Consider the following 24,245-nt stretch of genomic DNA (forward strand, 5'->3'; position numbering starts at 1 on the left):
AAACCTGCCAGAAAGGATTATTGTATTAGAAAATTATGCAGAAATTGTTCACAAATACACAAGTGTTCTGTAAACAGTGGAAATGCAATTATTTTTTCAAATGCAAATCTAAATGAGTGAAGGGATCATGAGAATCTATGTAATCTTTTGGCAGCTTTCTGTGAATCTATGATTATTTCAAAATAAAAGTTAAGAATGCTTTCCCTAAAAATACATGCAACTTAATTTTTCTATAACAGATCTTAAGTATTAGGTTAAACCCTGTGAAATTGCCAATATTTAATTGTTATTAGCCTAAAGAAATGGCAATTTCATATTCATCACATAATGTTATTATGAGTCCCTGTTTGGACAATGGAAGGAATCTGACAGCGGTAAATTTGGAGCTTGTCTTCCTTTGCTTATTACAGTATTTAAACTGTACGAGCTCACGTAAGCTAAGGCATAAGGGAAGGAAGCTTTCCTTTGCCCACCTTCTTCCCATGCTGACCTCCCTGACAGGCAGTTTCCCTGGACAGATCTTGTGCTTGCAGTCTATCCACCTGGGACATGACTGAGTGACTCTTGATCTTTATTGTGAGGTCATTTGTTTTGGGTTCCTCTCTGCATACTCCAATGCACTGCTCAAAGCTTTGTTTTTATGTTCTAGTAACCTCAGGAAAAATCAAGGGGCCATCTAAGGCCCTTCGGGGAACTGAGGTACACAGAGCGAGTTCTACCTCTCCTACACCAGACTATGGAGTAGAAAACTTCGCAATTTACTTCAACCCCTTTATGACAGACCACGAAGTGAGATATTAAACTCCTGGGGCCTTGCATTCTCCCAAAACCACAATGGGAAATGACTTATAATCCCTGTGAGATTTCTGGAAAAGCCCAGAGGACAAAGGGCCTATGGTATCGACTCAATCTTGATTCTCCTTTATCTTTTCTCCTCCTCACATAATTCTGAGGGCATTCTATCCAAACAGATGTAGGAATCCTACCTTTGATTCATCAGGTTTCCTTTGTCATGAGTCCTCTTAGGGCTTAAGGTTTTGAAAATCACAGTCTATTTCTTTGCTAGTCTTAATTCCCTTCCATAAACATTCGTTACTTCATGGTTTATTTGCTGGAATGCAACTGGACGGGCGCCAGGAAGACAGAGTAAGTAGAAATAGCTGCAGACCCAATCATTCAATGTTTCAAACTGAAACTTGCTGTATTTGTTCCTCTAGTAAATATTCGTATTGCAACAGGGAAAATTTGCTACTCCTCCAGATCTCTATTTTCTCTCTGGCTCCCCAGGCTCTTATGCCTTAAACATGCAACTCCACTTCCATCTATTCTCCTGAGACTCAGTAAGCTTATTCTCAACAGAAAATGCTAAAAAGACTGCATTTATCCTTTCCTCCTAAAATCTGATAATGTCCCTTGGTGGGTAGTGGTAGCATGGGAACATCAATAAATATTTTAAAAGCATTCTTCTTTGGGATTCTTAACTAGTGGGGGAGAAAGCCCTTTTTTCTTTCTGTCTCTGCAACATTAAAACAGAAGTGGGTGAATTTTATTTTCTGCCCCCTATTTTTTTGCCTTGATAAATTACTGTTCTTGAAGATCTAGTAAAAATAAAATATTGATTCAGGTCATAAAGAAGTTACTACCAAGGCTTTCGAACCCATAAATTTTATCATATTTATCAGTTTGAATGTTTCATAAATTTTACCTAAAACTGACTAGAGACATTAATATTTCATTCAAACCATTTGTTCAAAACACTAAATACATTATTATATTCTCTAACTTTATTACTTTTGAATATTTAAAAAATCATTAGTTAAATTTCCATAGCATTTTTATAACACAAATATCCATATATAACATGGATAAAACTTTATTTTTTAATGGGAAAACACCTATGACACTCATGAAAAATATAAAAAGTCCATCTGTGTATGATGCTTATTACAGTACTTTTCCTGGTTGTAGCATTACCCCATTGGTACTATTAATGAAGTGTCACTGCTAGTCCTTTTGCCATATCTTCCGCAGGCACTTCATTGTTGGGTTAAGTTTAAGCTTTAGTAGTTGCTTCAAGGTGGGATCACACTAAATGTAAGCATTGTGTTCCTGTTTGTTCAAAAAGTACACAGCCTCTGTACTTGGAAAACTGTCTATAAAATAATTACATCAACTTTACTTCCATGAGGATCTTGAAGGTATTCCACCACTGTCTCTTAGTATTTAATGAAAAAAGAATCAGAGGTTGCATGATCTTTTCTCCTAGCTGCCCAAATTATTATTTCTTCATTTCTGAAGGTTTGTATATTTACTAGGATATATCCAGGACAGATTGTTCTGAATCAGTTTTGCCTAGCACATGGTGAACTCTTTACAGTTCACAGATCTAAATGTTCTTTTAACATAACTTTACATTTTAGTTACCTTCTATTTTCCAGGTTTTTTTTAGGGAAGAATACTCTCCTGTGTGCTGGTTCTCCTGTACCTGTCCACTGTATCTATCATTAGCTCCCTAACACTTTCCAACTCTTTTCCATACAATTGTGCATATTTTTTAAAATTGCTATATAGCTGACCTATAATATTATGTTAGTATCGAGTAGACAACATAGTGATTCAACATTTAAATACATCATGAAATGATCACCACGGTAAGTCTAGTAACCATTACGTGCCCAGGCAAAGTTATTACAGTATTAATGACCATATTCTTTATGCTGTGTATTACATCACCATGACTTATTTATTTATAACTGAAAGTCTGTACCTCTTAATCACCTTCATCTATTTCTCCCCACTCCCATCCCCCTCCCACCTGGCAAGCAGCAATTTATTCCCCATATCTATGACTCTGTTTTCTTTTTGTTTTGTTTTGTTTTTTAGATTCCACATATAAGTAAAATCATATGGTATATGTCTTTCTCTGTCTGACTTATTTCACTTAGCATTAGTCTAGATCAATCCATGGTGTCACAAATGGCAAAATTTCATTCATTTTTATGACTAATAGTCTATTGTATATACAGATATGCAAACCTCATTTATTGTGTTTCACCAATATTGCTTTTTTTTTTTTTTTAACAAATAGGTTTGTGGCAATCCTGAAACTATTGGAGCAATTTTTCCAACAGCATTTACTCACTTTGTGTCTCTATGTCACCTTTTGATAATTCTCACAATATTTCAAACTTTTTCATTATTATTTTTTTATGATCTGTGATCAATGATCTTTGATGTTACTCTGAAGGCTCAGAAGATGGCTAGCACTTTTTAAGAATAAAGCATTTTTTAATTAAGGTATGTATACTGTTCTTTTAGACATGATGTTATTGCACAGTTAATAGACCAGAGTATAGTATAAATGTAACCGCTATATGCACTGGGAAACCAAAAAATTCTGTGACTTGCTTTATTGTGGGTCTGGAACCAAACCTGAAATATCTCCGAGAATACCTGCAGAGACCACATCATCTTTATCCATTCATTTATAAATGGACACTTAGGTTGCTTCCATATTTTGTTGATAGTAAATAATGTTGCAATAAACATAGTGGTGCATAAATCTTTTTGAATTAGTGTTTTCGTTTTCTTTGGGTAAATATGCAGGAGTGGAATTGCTGACTTGTATGGTAGTTTTAATGTTTTGAGGACTCTCCATACTGTTTTCCAATAGGGGCTGCACCAATTTACAATCCCACCAACAGCACATGAATGTTTCTCCACATTCTCCCCAGCCTTCTGGCTCTCTTGAATGTAAGCCTCACTGGATTTCAAAGCCAGATGTATTGAGGGCTCATCTTCCAAGTGCAGAAACACTGGGCTGGGGAGCCCAAGGTGAGACTTGTAACCTCACAGTAAGGGGAGGACCTCGCTGTTGTGATATCCCTCCTGCTCATGGCTCAGCAACTGAGTCTGTGTGCCCTGACTGGACCGTATCTCCATCCCTCCTATCAGTCTCATTATGGCTCCTTCTTTACATCTTTAGTTGTGGAAAATCTTTTCTGCTAATCTTCAGGTTGTTCTCAGAGATACCTGCTCTGTAGGTAGTTGTAGTTTTGGTGTCCCCATGGGAGAAAGTGAGCTCAGGACCCTCCTACTCTGCCAACTTGATCTCCTCCCATTTGGCAGTTTTTTTTTTCATTTCTATCCCATATGCTTTGTGCTATATTTTCCACAGTGTGTATTTTCCCTTGTATTACTTGTGACTCCCCCCTTCCCCCATTTCTGGGATAATTTTATTTCTACATCTTCCTTAAATTTTGCCAATTCATGTTTCATCTCATTTTATTCTCCCATCACCTCTGCCCTGAGATCTAGCTTTTTAAACTTTCCTTCTTAAAGGCAATGTGTCATGAAATTTTCTTGTATTATTGATGATATATTTTGACAGAATTATTACCTTCTCTTTGCCAAACTTTTCCAGTAGAAACTCTAATGCTATTTACCTTTTAAAAAATACTTTTCCTTTTCTTCCCATACCTTGTCTTTGTATCAATGCTGTGCCAATTCCTACTTTAACACTGACCACGGAAGAACCTGAATTTCTCAGGCATGTCTTTTATATAAATGGTGGTGTAGGAGAGGTAATAACACCCAGGTGGATCTTCAAGAAGAGCAAATGTTTACACCCTAGCACTATGCACTCTTTTTCCTCTTCCCTCTCTGCTTCCATCAATTAAAAACTAGGTACAGGAGGACTTTTTACACCAACGTGATCACCACAGTCTTCATAGCACTGTTACCCAAAAGAAATACCCTTGCTTCCCACCAATGCAGGAGTACATGAAGGCTGGCATTATATCTCTTTTCATTTTCATCCCCTCACCACCCTCTGTATTTCTTGTCCTTACTTATTCCTAAGAGGACTCCTCCAGCGTAGACACTTTTGGCAGCCCTTATGTGGATGTTGGAATCTGTGGATTCTTTCTGTCTCCCAGTTTCACAAAAAATGATATTTGCTTTTAGATGATTTTTAGGCAGCGAATGAGTAATACTGACTCACTCAGTTATGTTCCTAGCAGAAGTTCCAACAGTGCTTCTTTTAAATGGGGAATTTTGGACACCGAAAAAAACATATGGATATGTATAAGATATGTTTATACACTATAATATATATGGATGCTTGTATATATATATATATATATATATATATATATATATATAAATGTATATGTAAGATTTCCAGTCTTTAAAACTCATGTAGAAAATATGTACACATCAAATTAAAAACTTACGTTTTAGGGGGGACTTTCAAGATGGCAGAGGAGTTAGATGTGGAGATCATCTTCCTCCCCACAAATACATCAAAAATACATCTACATGTGGAACAACTCCTACAGAACACCTACTGAATGCTGGCAGAAGACCTCAGACTTCCCAAAACGCAAGAAAATACCCACGCACTTGGGTAGGGCAAAAGAAAAAGAAAAAACAGAGACAAAAGAATAGGGATGGGACCTGTACCAGTGGGAGGGAGCTGTGAAGGAGGAAAAGTTTCCACACACTAGGAAGCCCCTTCACTGGCGGAGATGGGGAGTGGGGGGGGGGGCGGGAAGGTTTGGAGTCACGGAGGAGAGCGCAGCAACAGGGAGGGGTGCAGAGGGTAAAGCTGAGAGATTCCAGAACAGAGGACTGGTGCCGACCAGCACTCACCAGCCCGAGAGGCTTCTCTGCTCACCCGCCAGGGCGGGTGTGGGTTGAGAGCTGAGGCTCAGGCTTTGTAGGTCAGATCCCAGGGACAGGACTGGGGTTGGGTGCAAACACACAGCCTGAAGGGGGCTAGTGCACCACAACTAGTGGGAGGGAGTCCGGGAAAAACTCTGGACCTGCCTAAAGGGCAAGAGACCATGGTTTAAGGGTGGGTGAGGAGAGGGGACTCCTCCCGTCTGCCCACAGAACGCAGAGCACCGCCCACCTTCAGTGCTCTGCCTTCTGTGGGCAGACGGGGAAGGAGTGAATGGGGTGAATGGGTGAATGGGCAGAGCACAGAGGAATTTGGGGGCAGTGAAACTGAACTGTATGATACTACAATGGTGGATACGTGTCATTATACGTTGGTCAAAACTCATACAATGTACAATACCACGAGGGAACTGTAATGCAAATTATGGACTTTAGGTGACTGTGATGTGTCAATGTATGCTCATCAATTGTAAACAGTGTGCCATCCCATTGTGGCATTTGTATAATGGGGAAGGCTCTGCCTGTTTTGGGGAAGGGGCTATATAGGAAATCTCAGTACCTTACTCTCAATTTTACTGTAAACGTAAAACTTATTTTAAAAATAAAGTCTTAATTTAAAAATAAAAAATAAAATACTACCAAAAGACTAGTATTTTAAAACAATAGAACCCTCCTTCACATCTCCTGACACTGTAGGCATGACATCCTGAGGCAACGATTTCAACTGTAGTTTTTTTTTCTATTTCCTTCTATATTTTAAAACAATGTATTGTATGCTTTTTGTATTGCTAGATAAGTTGTTGTGTGTGTGTGTGCACTGTTTATTGCAGTGGGGTGTAGTAGTAAAGAGCACGGTGCTAGGAGCCAGGAAACCCAGTACCACCACTTATTAGGTATTTAATTCTGAACAAGTTATTTAACAAATTTATCTGCAGTTTCCTTATCTATAAAAGAGGAATGATGATGTTACCTAGTTAATAGGGTTGATGTAAGGATTGATTTTTATTTTCAGCAATATGTGTTACTTGTGTATTCTCTCCATCCACTCGCCAACTTTAAACTCTATGCTTCACTTCACTTCCTCTTGTAATAGACACTAAAATGTTCAGACTATCCATGGTTCTGCAGGAGTATTTAACTTCATTCTTATTTCAATCTCACACGAAACCACTTAGTTTACACATCTTCTACCTGCTTTTTATTTTTTAAATGTGTGGACAAATTTTCCTGCTGAGGTCAATCAGTACTAGAATACGAATGTTTATCTTAGCATCTTATTTCTTTACCAATGCACTATTATAGAGCAGCTCCACAAGACAAGTGGAAAACCAAATCTGACACAGCTATTTGTAAAGTTACACTAGTAGAAGCAGAAAGTAAGTTAGAAAATTAAATCCATTCGTGGAGACTACTTTCCAGATTTTAAGACTCAGAGTGATTATACAGAAGTTCGAAAGAAGCCCACTGCATGGCATACGCAATTACAGTCATTATTAAATCAGTATGAGAGTTCATGAATATTTTTCTTTTTGCCTAACAAAATTTAAAAGTCAAATGCAGTAGACATACTATACATGCCTATATTTTAAATACAATATATCATTTAAGGTTTTTTTAAAAGAAATTCTATCTATTCTATGGGATAGTTTCCAGAAACAAAGGGAAAAAAGCAGGTTTTAAGAAGAACAGAAACTGTCTTAAAGATTCAGTGGAGACATCATCATAAGACACAGAAATATGTGAAGAGTATGATAAAAATTGTGTATGTGAAAGATCAGCCTGAGAGCAAAGTGAAAAAAAAAATTGGGAGAAAGGTAAAACTAAGGCACTGTGATACACTCATAGTCTCAAACCTAATGGAAGAATTTATTAAACAATCAGTGTATACCCAGAGATTCTGGATTGTTACTTATATACTATAAAAGTTATTCACTATTCAAATCCTGCCACCAGCTATTGATCAGTTCTTCCCATGCTTATTAAATTGGACCCCCTAATTTATCAAGACTAGCCTATCAGTTTTAACATAATAGTAATATGGTACTCAACTGTTACTGCTGCTATTACTGTTGCCACTGCCACAGTTTACTCCAAATTATCAATGCCTATATATTCTTTTTGCTGTGCTATACACCAGACTTATATTGCCATTAATCTTGCCAATTACTTATATAAACTTTAATCTTGCCACATCTATACAGACTTGCAATATGCCAGCCAATTCTTTAAATGTTTTACATATGCCAGCTCATAGGGTTTTATGAGGTAGAAATTATAATTATCCCCATTTTACAGAAGAAAAAAAAAGGCTCAGAGATTTCTTTGGATTGGTTTAATGACATATAGATTAGAAAATAGATGATTTAGTATAGCTACATTAAACGTAAACCACACAACTAATGAAACATCTCCCCAGCATGCTGTCCTGATATAAATAGTCTAATTCAGGATCCAAACACTGGGAGATGTGGATTAAACAGAACTTTGTTTTCCTCTTGGCTCTAATATTTCAGAGTTATGAGAATGTTGTCAATAAATTAAGTTCTCTAAGACCTTATTTCCATTTCTGTAAGGGGAAGGAAACGATGCATTGTTACACAGTTATGAAGAATAAGTGAACTGCTATTTTAAGACACTTACTATGGCACCTATCACAAGTTGCTTTTAATAAATTCTACCTTTCATTCCTCTCTTTCCCTGTCTCCTTGCCACAGGACCCAAGAAAATAGAAAATAAAACCATGTCATTGTTCAAAATGGATGTAGTTTTGCTACAACAGCCTGTTTGGATAAAAATAATAAGCACGAATAAAAAGCTTTTCATTGAGGTAGATATTACCAAGTCTATTTTCTTAACTTGTTGAAAAAAATGCACCTCAATTTAAATGCAAACTGTGGATTATAACCTTTAGATAGTGCTATTTATACAAATAATATCAGGCCGTTCAGAAGAACAAATAATATGACACTGATATGCATGATTACCATTAACCTTAATCAGACATGGCAAGCTCAGAATTTTGCATCTTCAGAAAAGAGTTCCCTGATTAGTTCTGCTCAGCATTAGTGCTCTCCTAGGCTGCACATTAATTGCCCCAGCCCCCATTAAAGTCAAAGGGAAAGTTGGGAAATTTTTGTGTGTGTGGAAAATAGATGAGTATGACTGGACTAGCTAGAGCGCCTTCATTAAACAAATATGGCACATTGATCAGGTGGCTGTCAAGCAGTTTTGATAGATTATTTTTCTTCCTTTTCCTTTGAGAAGGACGTATTGGTTCAGCTCACTGCAGAGCACCCAACAACGCATGTAGATCACTCCTCCCTTATTAAAACAAAGAGTCTTGTGTACTGTGGTCCGTAGATCAACAAACATGATTTTTCCCAATAATTCGTCCTGTAACAGTCTATGGTTGGCTGGCCCCTTTATGAAAGATATATGATCCCATCTAAAGAGATATAAGTTACATTAATTTCAATCCTAGAAAACTGGTCTGAATAATGCATCTACTTTGTGACTGGAAGTATAATAAAAATAATGACATAGAAAATTTCTGAAATATTTAATTATATTTTTACTGGAGTAGAATACCTTAGTAGGGAAGTACAAGTGAAAAGACACCACATGACATATGGAAAAAAATAAACAAGCAAACTGGATTTGAAGTTAGAAGATTTGAGCTCTAAATCAGGCTTTATAAATAATCTATTAATGAACAAAAAAAATCTCTTTCTTAGGGCACTCCTCATTTGTAAAAATCATATGGTTAAACTAGATTATTTTCACTTCTCAGCTGTCTTTTTATGTTTGTGCTTCTATCAATCTCATTTTTAAAATATTTGTCCTTCCAGAGAATGTATATTTATATATTAGGGTACTAATTAAATAAGTTCTTGTTAGGTTTTACTAGGTTCTTTGAAATGATGAAAATTTTGCCTTGATCCTCATTTTTTCTATGAGGCTAATCTTTGGCCCCTTCTCATTCTGGTGATGAGTTCTCTAGGAATAGAGTTCTTGAAACTAAAGAAATAGAGTAAAATTGGGGGAAGAAAAGGGAAGGAAAAAATAAAAAAAAAACTAGAGAAATAAATGGAGGCTAAAGTCCTCTTAAATACCTTTATTTTTCTGTAAATTTTTAAAATAAATAAATAATTCATTTATCTAAAACTGCAACAGAAAGAATAACTAGGAATAAACTTAACCAAAGAGGTGAAAGACTTATACTCTGAAAACTATTGATGAAGGAATTTGAAAATGATACAAAGAAATGGAAAGTTGTTCTATTATCTTGGATTAGAAGAATTAGCATTTTGAAAATGTCCACACTAACCAAAGCAGTCTACAGATTTAATGCAAGCTGTATCAAAATAACCATGACATTTTTCACAGAATTATAACAAATAATCCAAAAAATTATATGGATCCACAAGACTCTGAATTGCCAAATTAATCTTGAGAAAAAAGAATGAAGCTGAAGGTACCATGCTCCCTGACTTCAGACTATATTACAAAGCTACAGTCATCAAAACAGTATGGCACTGGCACAAACACACACAGATCAATGCAACAGAATGGAGAGCTCAGAAATAAACCCACACTTCTGGTCAATTAATCTATGACAAAGGAGGCAAGAATATACAATGGAGAAAAGACAGTCTCTTCAATAAGGGGTGCTAAGAAAACTGGATGGCTACTTGTAAAAGAATGAGATTAGAACATTTCCACACACCATATACAAAAATAAACTCAAAATGGATTAAAGACTTAAATGTAAGACCTCAAACCATAAGACTCCTAGAATAAAATATAGTTAGAACATTCTTTGGCATACATTGTAGTACTATTTTTTTGGATTAGCTTCCTAAGGCAAAAGAAATGAAAGCAAAAAACAACAAACAAAAAACACCAAAAACACATGGGACCCAATTAAAATTTAAAAATTAATAGATGCCTGCAATCTCATAGGAAGAGTGTATAGACTTTTATAAGCAGAAAATTGAAAACTGATTTCTGGTGGAGGTATATATTTGTGGGGTACGGACCAGGCCAGAAGCCTAGAAGAAGTTCATCAAAAGATGCCAGGAGAACTAATCACTAGAGAAATGCAAATAAAAACTACAATGAGGTATCACCTCACACCAGTCAGAACAGCCATCATCAAAAAATCTGCAAACAATAGATGCTGAAGAGAGTGTGGAGAAAAGACAACCCTCTTGTACTGTTGGTGGGAATGTAAACTGATGCAGACACTATGGAGAACCGTATGGAGGTTCCTTAAAAAACTAAAAATAGAACTACCATATGACCAAGCAACCCCACTCCTGGGCATATACCCAGAGAAAACCATAATTCAAAAAGACCCATGCACCCCAATGTTCATTGCAGCACTATTTACAATAGCCACGTCATGGAAGCAACCTAAATCCCCATCGACTGATGAATGGATAAAGAAGATGTGGTACATATATGCAATGGAATATTACTCAGCCATAAAAAGGAATGAAATTGGGTCATTTGTAGAGACGTGGATGGATCTAGAGACTGTCATACAGAGTGAAGTAAGTCAGAAAGAGAAAAACAAATATCGTATATTAATGCATATATGTGGAAACTAGAAAAATGGTACAGATGAACCAGTTTGAAGAGCAGAAATAGAGACACAGATGTAGAGAACAAATGTATGGACGCCAAAGGGGGAACATGGCAGGGATGGTGGTGGTGTGATGAATTGGGAGATTGGAATTGACATATATACACTAATATGTATAAAATGGATAACTAATAAGAACCTGCTGTATAGAAAAATAAGTAAAATAAAATTCAAAAATTAAATAAATAAACTAAAAATGGATTAAAGACTTAAATGTAAGACCTCAAACCATAAAACTGCTAGAAGAAAATATGGTTAGAACACTCTTTGACATACACTGTAGTAATATTTTTTTGGATTACTCTCCTGAGGCAAAAGAAATGAAAGCAAAACCAACAAAAAAAAACAAACAAAAAACACATGGGACCTAATTAAACTTAAAAGATTTTGCAGAGGACAGGAAACCACTGACAAAATGAAAAGATAACCTACTGAATGGGAGAAAATATTTGCAAATGATATGACCAATAAGGGGTTAATATCCAAAATATATTAACAGTTCATACAATTCAATATCGGAAAAACAAACAACCTGTAAAAGAAAATAAGCAGAAGACCTGAATAGATATTTTTCAAACAAGACATACAGATGGCCAACAGGCACATGAGAAGATGCTCAACGTCACTAATCATCGTAGAAATGCAAGTCAAAATCACAATGAGCTATCACCTCACACCTGTCAGAGTGGCAATCATCAAAATGATGACAAATAACAAATGTTAGTGAGGATGTGGAGAAACAGAAACCCTCATACACTGTGGGTGGGAATGTAAATTGGTGCAGCTAGTACGGAAAACAGTATGGAGGTTCATCAAGAAATTAAAAACAGAACTACCAGATGATCCAGCAATTTCACTCCTGGATATATGTCTAAAGAAAACAAAAACACTGATTCAAAAAGATATATGCACCCCAATGTTCATAGCAGCACTATTTACGATAGCCAAGATATGGAAGCAACCTGTGTCCATCCACAAATGAATGCATAAAGAGGAAGTGATATATATGTAACACATATATAACGGAATGTTACTCGGCCATAAAAATGAATGAAATTCATTTGATCGCATATAACAAGTCTACAGTTTTACTTCTCTCTTCCACACTTATCTTCTTGATGTCACAATTTACATCCTTTGTATTGGGTATTCATTAACAGATTTTTTTAAAGTTATAGTTATCTTAATACTTTGTTTCTCAATTATTATACTAGGGTTAAAACGATTAACACACCACCATTACAGTATTCCATTTTTCTGTTTTTGTCTATATATTTACTTAGAAAGAATCAGAATGAGACTGATTCTTTCATATGCATTCATTTTGCTGTGTAGTATACTTTAATTTCAACTTGAAGAACTCCCTGTACCACTTCTAAAAAGGAAGGCCCTACTGATAACTAACTCCCTGAGCTTTTGTTTGTCTGGGAAAGTCTTTATGGCTCCTTCATTTGATAGGACAGCTTGGCCAGGTATATGGTTCTTATTTAACAATTTTATTTTTCTTTCAGTACTTTTAACATATCATTCGACTTTCACCTGTCCTATAAGATTTCTGCTGAGAAACCTACTGATGGTCTTATAGGTGTACTCTTGTATGTGGTGAATCCTTTTTCTCTTGCTGTTTTCAAAATTCTCTTTGTGTTTGACTTGTGACAATTATAATGTGTCTCAGAGTAGACCAATTTAGATTCTAATTATTTGAGGTCCTTTGGGTTTCATGAATCTAAATGTCTATTTCCCTCCCCAGATTTGGGAAGCTTTCAGCCATTATTTCCTTAAATAAGTTTCCTGCCCCCTTTTCTTTTTCTGCTCCTTCTGGGACTCCCACAACGCATATTTGTTCCCATGTCCATGAATGGGAAGAGTTCATGTCCATACTACCTAAATTATACACAGATTCAATGCAATACCTATCAAAAACCCAATGGCATTTTTTACATATATATATATATATATCTGTGTATATATAACCTGTATATATATATAAAACATATATATTATTTATATATAATGGAATATTATTCAGCCCTTAAAAAGGAAATCCTGACATTTGTGACAACATGGATGGACCTTGAGGACATGCTAATTTAAATAAGCCAGACACAGAAGAACAAACACTACATAGTCCCACTTATATAAGTAATCTAAACATAGTCAAACCCATAGATGCACAGAGTAGAGTGGTAGCTACCAAGGGCTGAGGTTAGAGGGCAATGGTGTGGTGTTGGTCAAAGGGTACAATGTTTCAGTTATGCAAGATAAATAAGTCCTAGAGATCTACTGTACAGCATAGTGCCCACAGTTCACAGTACTACTCTGTATTCTTTAAAATTAGCTAAGAAGTTAGATCTTAGGTTAAGTGTCCTTAACTTATACACACAAAGCCAAGGAGGGTGAGAGGAAACTTTTGGAAGTATGGATATGTTTATAGCATTGACTGTGGTGATGGTTTCATGGGTGTGAGTTAGAGTTATAATGTATATAACTCTAAACTCATCAAGTTATATACATTAAATATATACAATTTTTATATGTCAATCACCCATGAGTAAAATTTTAAAAAAATAACTAGATTTATCTATGCCAAATTTATTGTTTCTTGTATCTATCAACTTAAATATGAAATTTTTATTTTTACAGTGCTCCTCATTGTAGTCCAGTTTCTCCATATTGTGTACAATAATATTCCAGTCTTCATATTCTTATTTTATCAATGCCTTACTGTAGTACAGTCTATTATTTCCTTTAAACCTGTTGCTGTGTGTTTCTCTACCTTCTCATCTTTTCCCATCTAGATAAATCCTGACTTCCGATAGACTCTCTGCTTATATTTCTAGTTGACAGAAGATTAGTAATTCTAATATAAGGGATGGAGTATTTACTATCTTTCCATAGTCCCTTACATGATGTTTGTCTCATGAGATGCCTTTTTAGTAGCTTTTATTCAATCCAGTTAATTAGACTAAAAATTAGAGGAGATGACTTGCATTTTCTTATATTAGATATTCTCTTGGTTTTGACGTCGCTGAGTTTTTCTTTTCTTGCTTTTATCCCCATTATTTTGCATTTAATATCTGTTTTAGTGAAATAGTTGAATAGGAAGAGTGGGGAACATCAAGTCAGATACCACTTTATGTTAAGGAAAAACAGAAACTAAATCTATCTATATACCTATTATCATCATCATCTTTAAGATCACAATCATTTAATCACAATGCATGTATAATTATAGCTGCACATATATATGGAATAGACTCTTTTCAGCAGTTATATATGTTTAACAACAAAATATAATTTTTAGAATAAAAACTGTACAATAATTCTATAGAATATGAACTACTTTCTTATATATTTAATCTTTGTGAGATTAGATGATATAATTAAAATACTTATCAAACTACTTAACAGATGGTGTATAATTGATACATGCTATTTTATTTTGTATTCCATTTCTCCAGGCACATTGTGCCTCAATTTTGGTATAGGTGCTGGTATAGAATATCTACTCTCCTTTGCATTATAAATATTTTGTTACTTTCAGGGCTTCTGATAGGAAATTTTTAGCAATCAGTCTTTGGGAGAATGTCCTCAAATAAACTGTAATTTGTTTTTTTTTTCCATCAGCTTTCCTTATGGTAGTTTTCTACATTCTCCAGCATACTTAGAGCTTCTGTCTTTTCCTGCTAATATACTCTCCCTATGTAATTGCCACTTTCACTGTAATAAGTTACTGTACTTAAAATCAATCATGCATTCATATTTTATAAATTAGTATTAACTTCATAGTATTTACACAGCATAGTAATAGATTCCCATGTCATGTCTTTCATGCAAAAGAAATGCTATCCACTAATGAAATAACACCACATTGGCTCATGTTGAGATGCCTTTAGAATGTTGCCTATAGTTAAGACTGGACAACCAATCAGAGTTGCAGCATTACTCTGCTTCTACTTAAACAGCTTTCATAGACATTGACTGGTTTATGGCCCTTGAATAAATAAGTATGCATTTCTTTAAACTGATTGTATTACTTTTACCTGGTTCAATGCCTAATTCATTTTAGAACATTCTTTGTTCTTTGTTAAAATACTCATCTGTGACTGTGGAATGGCCTCCTTTCATTTAAAGGTAGTTGTTTAATGCCATTCCAGCCATTTAGCAAACAAAGCACTTCTTTGTTAAGGCTGAAGAATTTTAAATATGATCTCATCTAGCCTCTATGCATAAAATTGAGTTCCGTCCTGTAGTAAAACACCAAATCAGTAGATTAGTAAGAGAGAGAACATCATTTTAATGACTTCAAATAGCTCATGCAATTAAAAATACTTTGGCTTACTTTATCCTTTACTTTTTTTCCACCACTATGTTTCTGCTCACTCTTAAGTTGTTGCTTTCATCCTACAGGAATAAACATCCTTGCTGGTTCTCTAGAAGGTACTCCCAATAAGTTAATTATTTTTTCCTAGAAGTTTCCAAAGTTTAATAGAGTAAAAAATTAAAAAGGGGAAAATTGATATAAATTATTTTATATCAACCATGTTAAAATAAAATTATGCAGTCCTAACACCAGAGCTCTTAATGTAAATGTCTATTTATTTTAGATTCCATGGGCAAAGAAGAGGGTGTGTTACCTTCCTCAAAATGTTTTGCTCTTGATTCCAAGTCAAAGAGTTTTATAGTCAAGGTTTTCAACCTTGAGACGAACAAAAATTAGGGCAGAATGAAAAAGAACCCTCCATAACCATAGCCTGAACTCTTCTGGTTACTTACGGTATTTGCTTAGAATAAATAGACTATAAATTTAGTTTTTAAAGTATTACGTGAACAAGGAGGGCATGTACCTCATAAACTAACAATATGAATGGTGTTCTGTTCTCTATTATTCTTTCTGTGATATGTTCTAAGTCAGAAGCCGAGTGTTTACAACCACCGGAGTCAGGCTGAATTAAAAAGCCAGAGCCAATGAAATATAACATTTTCTTCTTTAAAAAGAATATATAAAACACAAAAACCAGAAAGTTAAAACAAATAATATGGAAAAATATGCCATACAAACATGGAGCAAAAGAAAATAGTTTAGATGTATTAAAATCAGAAAAATAAACTTAAGGTGAAAAATATTTCTATAGATAAAGCAGGTCACTTTATAGCTTTGAAATGTAAATTCATAAGAAAGATATACTACTACTAAAATTCTATGTGCTAATATAATTAGTGTTAACGCCAAAAAGTAGAACTTACCAAAATTGAGGCAAGAAGTAGAATATCATAATAGTTATTCAATAATGAATGAAATTATAATTGTCATTATAAAACATCTTACATGTGACAGTGTAGGGATAAGATTAGCCTGATGATCTTGTCAACCCAGAAGGTAAGGAAGTGTGTGTAAATGTGAGTGTGTGGGGGTGGGGTGGGGGGAAGAAATAGGGAGAGAGGAAGCTATTGAGCATGTCACAAGAAGACAGGGGCTACCATTAGCCATATATGAAGCAATCTTACAGCCAAAATAATTAATAAGAGTAATATATTATAGACCTTTGGGGGAAAATAGCCATGAGAAACAATAATTGATAAATACTTAAGTGAGTCACCCAGTAAGCAAGAAATAAACAAATAAGGGATAAGAGAGGACTCTTGCTTATAAGATACTTAGTGCAAACTGGTAGATGTGGAGTAAAGGCAGGAGCTGGAATACCATCATTGCAATACACATAACTGTAAAGAGCCTCGTGTCAGAAATACATGAAGAACTTATTCAAATAATAGAGAAATAAACAAGTTAATAGACAAATGTGCAAGAGAATTGAACATGCTCTCCACAAAAGAAGATATGGAACATGTGAGAAGTGTTTACTTCATTAGTAATTAGGGAAGTACAAATTCATAATTTAATGATACACCACTGCTCACCTATCAGAAGGACTAAAATTGAATGGTCACTAGTACCAACTGCTTATGATCACCTGATGTGGATCCCCTACAGCTCACATTCACTGCTTGGAGAATGTACGATGGTGAAGCATTCTGAAACTTTGTTAACTACTTAAAGCTAAGTAGATAATGGTCTATCCTATGAGGAACAATTCCACTCATTAGTATGTATCCCTGAAATGTATATACAAGAATACCAAGAGAAATGTGCAAGAATGTTTACAGTATCATTATTTGTAACAGATAAGAACCAAGCAACCCCAAAGAATAATTATCAATATACTGTATAAACATACAGTGGTGTATTTATACAATGGAATTCTATACAGTAATGAAATTAATTAATACAAATTAATATGGCTACATGCAACAGTCATACTGTTACATGAAGCAGTCACCAACTACCACAAACTTTAATATTTCATTTATGTAGAGTTAAAAAATAACAGGAAAAAAAACCCCTCCAATATTTAGGGATACAAGCGTTTGTGGTAAAACGCCAAAGAATGACATCATAAAAGTCACGGAAATGGATAACATTTGGGAAAAGAGGAAGCTAATGACTAAGAAGGTGTCTAAGAATGGCTACTGGGGAGCCAGCAATATCTTTTTTCGTGAACTGAAGATGATTATTATGATTTAAGTCTGAGATTCTTATTTCAATCTCTGTTTTGTTTGAATTTAAAGCCCAAACTCCACTAGGTATAAAGGCAATAAACAAAATCATGGGTCATGGGATATTTTTATTCGACCAATGTGAATAGTTTGATTAAGAGAATATAGAAAACTATAAGGTAATCAGTCATTTGAGCACAATGCAGAGGACACGTTCACCTCAGGCCAATGGCTAACCCTTGCCATTCAATCACACTACTACATGAACACTCCTTTGAGTTGGGTAATGTGATGGCTGTAAAACGGAAATTACAGATTTGAGCACAACTTATTGAAATGTGATAAATACACTATAAAATGTATTTTAAGTGGTTCCAGAAACCCCAACCCAGCTGAGAGACTTTCAAAGAGCCTTTCGTTTCTTCTCTATTTTATAGAATTTATGAAAATATGCAGTACTTTGACATCTGCAAGTTTGTATGTAACGGTGATCTATGTAGAATTAGTATTTACCTGATGTTTTGCCTGAAAAAACAATAGAATACATTGACTTACTGCACTTAGAGTGACAACTGGTGCTGTGCTTTGCTTGGAGATTCATACAATAATCCCTATCACATGCATATGCCCATTTAAAAGTCAGTAACAAAAGTCAAAATTCTCCATAGTCAGAGCATACCTTCTCTGTAATACAGGAAAGGATATTTGTGGAATCTCATCTGTAATGATGCAGCATATAAATTTCCATTGCTATATATGACAGACATCTGGTTCCAAATGCAGTTTTACTGAGAGTCCTACCAGATGGAATACTCTAATCCCAATCCCATTTCATATCAATAAGTCAGGATATCCATAAATTTGCTAGCTAAATTAGAGAAGATACAAATCTATCTATCTTTTAGATGTGAAGAAGTTTGATATATATCAGTAACACGGCAATAGTTAAGGGACAGGCTAAGCTCAAATCAGAGGCGCAAGTACTTGAGAGATTTTATTTAGCCCCGATCTGTTTTAAATGAACAACATTTTCCGTATTCTTTTCTAGTGTGTTACCATAAAAATCAACATTCTTCATGAAGACTGATTACACTGGTTTTTAAGACAAATGGGAGAAGTGAACTATTACAGTCCCTTTAAAGTCTCTTCCTCTTGTGGACACCTGGAGTGTATATCCACACAGTACCACTTACTTGGGGAATGCAATTTCTTCTCTGACTCAGAACTTTCCTGAACCCAGGGATACTCTTGGCAATTAGCACTCCTCCCACAAAATCCTTTCATTAAAAGATCAAAAACAAGAAGTCCAAAAACAATTTCTCAACATTAAAAGGAAAGATTATGTAATTTATGTAGCATACAAATAAATCCAGGCTTCTCTCATAAATGGCTAGTGCGTCTGTAACATGCACAGCATTTCTGGGTGTTTCTCTTTATACTACTGGTACAGTTAATGTTGGCACATTGTTGATGGCAATTTTAAAGGCATATTTCCTTTGAGTCAATAATTTACACTTCTAAGAATTTAGACCAGCATACCATATGGGATATAACACTGATGTTAAAAAAAGGGAACACGTTTATGAATATTTTAACATTTGTTTTAATGGAACACAGTCTAAATACTATCATGGAATGTTCAGCTCCTAAAAATGAATCTGTAAGTCTGTTTTTGACATGGAAATACTTTTATAGTATATTTTTAACTAGAAAATTATGACACTGTTTATATGAAATGAACACCTGTAAACATCTGGATATGTACACATATCTATACATATTTCCATAAGAAAGAGACTAAAGGCATGCATTCTAAAATGTTAACAGTGGTCATTGCTAGATATTACGCTTCATACTATCCAAATTTCCTTCTACTTTATGAAGGTAAACTTCTACTAGTTGAATAATAAATTATTATAAAAGAAAAAAGATTAAGAAGCTCTAGAAATCATTTTCCAGGGGAGAGAATTATTGAACAAAATGATGAAACAAATTTAAGACTTAACAGTAGGAACCTTTCATTTTTGTATGGTTTCTCAGGAGCAAGTCTATATCTCCTTCTTTGTTTAAATATTCTGGTCTTAAATGCCTTCAACAGGGAGTAACACCCATTACTGAATTAACTTTCAGTTCATTGGCAATTTTTGTAGCAGACTTAATTTTTAGTGTATATGGGCTTGTGTACTGCTTGCATTTAAATATTATTTATAACGTCCACTGTAGAACTGACTGGTATGAGGCAGTAATATAAGGATCAAACTATAAAGGTGGTTAGGTAACCAAGAATACACTGCACAGCTGACATGCCTGCATTTTAAGCATACTGTAGTCTCCAGATATATAATGCTGGGTAATTTATTTTCTTTCTCCTTTAATTTTCAGGTTTACAAACTGATGTCAGAGCAGTGCCTTTCCTTTTTTTGGCCATTAGACGGCTCTTGGATTACTGATTAGATTTTCCAAAAGGTGGAGGCAGCCTGGGGAGAAGACATCACTGTCTCCTGTAACCTGAAATTCTAATTTCTTGTTGCCTGACTTAGTGTAGCAGCAGAAGACTGCCCACAGATTGACTGAAAGCCCTGAGTGGTACATGGAGCCAGGCTGGGCGATTTGATATGGGATTTGATTTGGTACCTCAAAAAAAGTGTTATTGGGGCTGGTAGTTTCTATGCTGTTGCTTACCTTGTCCCTGTCACTCTCCATCCCTAGGCATGATGGACTATCAGAGCACACACATGTGGAGACAAGTGGCTCAAAATCTTATGACATGGGAAAAGGGAAAAAAATATTTTTTGCATCGGATGCCCTTGAATCAAAGTGCCACTTATGAACAGTAGCAGGAAGACCACGAGGACTTAATCCAGTATACACCCAAAGGGTAAAATGGTCAGGGAGAAACAGGAGACTGAAATGGAAACTAGAAATTTAACCACCCAGAGATACAAGCCATTCTAAAACTTTTGCTTAAGGAGGCAATGAAAAAGGAACTGCTACTTTGGACAAGGGGGCTAACTGCACTGCTCTAAGGAGCTGCTACAGTCTCTAAATGCAAACCTCAATCCCTGGGAAGTAAGCTAGGAAGCGCCCCCCACACACACATTGAAATTGGAAATTAGAAACTTCTGTTTTCCTAATTTACATATTTTATTCAGAACTCTATTTTTATGCCTTGTTGAATTCATTTTTATTTTTTTTTTACGGTACGCAGGCCTCTCACTGTTGTGGCCTCTCCCGTTGCGGAGCACAGGCTCCAGATGCGCAGGCTCAGCGGCCATGCATGTGGGATCTTCCCGGACCGGGGCACGAACCCGTGTCCCCTGCATCGGCAGGCAGACTCTCAACCACTGCGCCACCAGGGAAGCCCTGAATTCATTTTTAATGGAATATTTGTTTATGTGTGTGGTTTCCTATGCAGATATTCATTCAATTCAGTATTTTGCTCTTTCCCCCCAATTTTTTAGCCTAGAACTGTATCAAAACATATTTAAAATTATTTTGCTTTGCAATTTATTCATTAGCTAATAGAACTTACTGAGAGACACTAACAGGATTTGCTTCTGCAATACAATATATATTTGAGAACCTACCAATAAATTGTGAGTCTTCTATATGCTAGAAGTATTCATGGCCATCATTTTGTTTATTCTTGGTCTAGCTACTATAGATTTTTTTTAGGTTGAAATAGATTATGTATTTTCTCTCTGGATTTCAGTATACTATACACACCACTTACATTAACAAAACAGTATATTTTTCTTATGAAACTGTTTAAAATTTATTCTTAAGTCATTTATGATAAAATGTTTTGAATTGATTGATTTTTAAATGTCATAAAAGTGGGATGCATTTTATATATCTCTGGAACTTTTATGACAACAAATTTGGTTCAAATCAATTATTTTTCTCACTCTGCAAAAGCGGCTTGCAGATACTCAGCTAATAAACTGATTTGATATACACGTTTCCTTCTGTACATTTAGGTAGAGCAAAAATGTTCTATGTTGCTAGGCTTTGCAGTAATCTTGAAGTCAGAAATGAAGAAGCACTGTTTTTCTTCTTGTTTGCAGAGAGACATTAGCCACATACACTTCAAAAGGTTAAATATTTACTCCACAACTTTTATTGTTAGTGGGCCAGTCACAATTTCAAGTATTTTCTTCTTTACTAGCATGCCCATTCATTTTATAAATTCTTAATTTGGCAACCATATTAATTTTCATGGCCATATTATCAGCAATAATTTATGATATTTTCCATGCAGTCATAATTTATTTTTTCATTTTGCTTACTTCATTTAGATTACTAGCTGTCTCCAATTACTAGCTCTACTCTTTACTAGCCATGTGACCCTTGGCATACAAATTAATTTGTTCTTTAGTTAAGTCACCTGTAAAATGGAACTGCAATGGCACCTACCTAATAAGATTAAATTATCAAACATATAAAGTACTTAGAACAATAAATTATCCTTAATAATTGTTCATATGTTAGCATATTGTTTTGTGATTGTTATTACTCCAGTCTTTCTACCTTGCCCATGATCTATTTACATTCCTATTGAGAATTGCTCCAGCAAAGTGAATACTTCAACCATTCCATTTAACTCAGAAATTTTACTTAAGGATACTATTCTATACAAATAAAACCACTCATTTTTACTACATATGTATACGGGGATTTAAAAAAAAATAATCCAACGTTCATCAATTGAAAAGTGAATACATATATTTTTATAAATTCATATTCTGCACTTTTTAAAATAAAAGATTTCTGCATTTCTTTTATTTTGCATTTTCATTTGTATTGGCTCAGAATAGTCTGGCTATACGCAGTAACATGCCCCAAATCTCATTGTTTTAAAAATAACAATGCTCCCATGTACGTCCATCTATGTCAGCAGAAGAGTATCAGTGACCATCCAGAATATAGACTCTTTCTGTGCAAAAGGAAAGAGAGAATGAAGTGAACTTCACTCTCTTAGCCACTGTCTCTTAAATCATCTTTGGAGAGGTGACATGCAAATTTGCTTTGCTCATATTCTATTGGTAACAGCAAGTCTTACGGTCATGATTATCTTGCAGCAGGTGAAAAAGTTGAATAATACCATAAGCTAAAGGAGACAGCTGGAATATTTGTGAAAAACCCCAATGGTTCCCACTGTTTATATCAATTGACCTGGAGAGAAGGACATGAGAAATGTAAGTTGTTGTGTAATGGTTATGCTATGATCTAATGAAAAATTAATTTGTGGGGGTCAAAAGGTAAAAAGAAAAAAAATGAATGACCAAACAAGGCGCACACACACACTAGGCCTTCTGGTAAATGTGAAGGGTGGGCGGGTGGGATTCACAGAGACAAAAAGCATACTAGGAGTGATTGAGAGAGTACAAGCCTCTCCCATGGTGTGACCAAGGTCTAGGGTCAAAACTTTGTGGGTCCATCAAAAAGGTGTAGCTGGGCCTTGGCTCCAGCGTTGTGTCATCATGTCAGCAAACATCTGGCTAAATCAAGAAACTGACATCAAACCTGAGATTATACAGCTGCAGTTGTATAATATGGCAGAACCCCAGTATGCAGCCCAGGTCTGCTACCTCAATATTCTTGGTTGAAGGAGCACCAGTTCAGCTGAACAGCCACTTCAGATTTCTACCATAAGTTGGTCTGACTGTCTTAAACTCTCAGCTGTACCTGGTTTCTACAGAGTTTTTCAGAGGCCAGCTTGTGAGGAATCAGTGGGAATCACTGGGGTGACCCTAAGACTTGTTGTTACCAATAAATATGAGTAAGTTAGCCCTTACTTTTCAGTGGCACAATAAAGAATACTCTGTTTTTCCCATTTGAGTTTTGAACTTTTTGAGAAACAAATAAATCAGGTAGTTGAAGATAAATACAGCAGTCTTACTGCTGATAAAAGATGGGTGGAAATATGGGTTAGGTGTGCAAAAAGAAAATTTGTGAGTTTATATGTTGGCATGAACATAAATAAAGATGTAAATGCATATGCATATCAATGGGAAGGGAGCATGTAGGAAATGGAGAAATAATGAGCACATTATTTTTTATTTAAGAAGAACATTATATGGACTTATATACAAGTCACACTCTATTAAACAAAAACAAGGGCTGAGTAAGCCCCAATCTTTGAAAGGGTCTCTGCACTTACTATGCCCTCTTTGACACTAGGATGGAGTATACAATTGTTGGTAAAGTTCTACAAATCCAGCAAATTTTCGTATTTTCTTTTTTTTACAGAAGTATAGTTGATTTACACTATTGTGTTAGTTTTAGGTGTACAGCACAGTGATTTAGTATTTTTGCAGATTATATATATTTCATTATAGTTTACGGTATTTTAATTTGA

This window comes from Phocoena sinus, chromosome 16, assembly GCF_008692025.1.
Source record: "Phocoena sinus isolate mPhoSin1 chromosome 16, mPhoSin1.pri, whole genome shotgun sequence".
NCBI lineage: Eukaryota > Metazoa > Chordata > Mammalia > Artiodactyla > Phocoenidae > Phocoena > Phocoena sinus.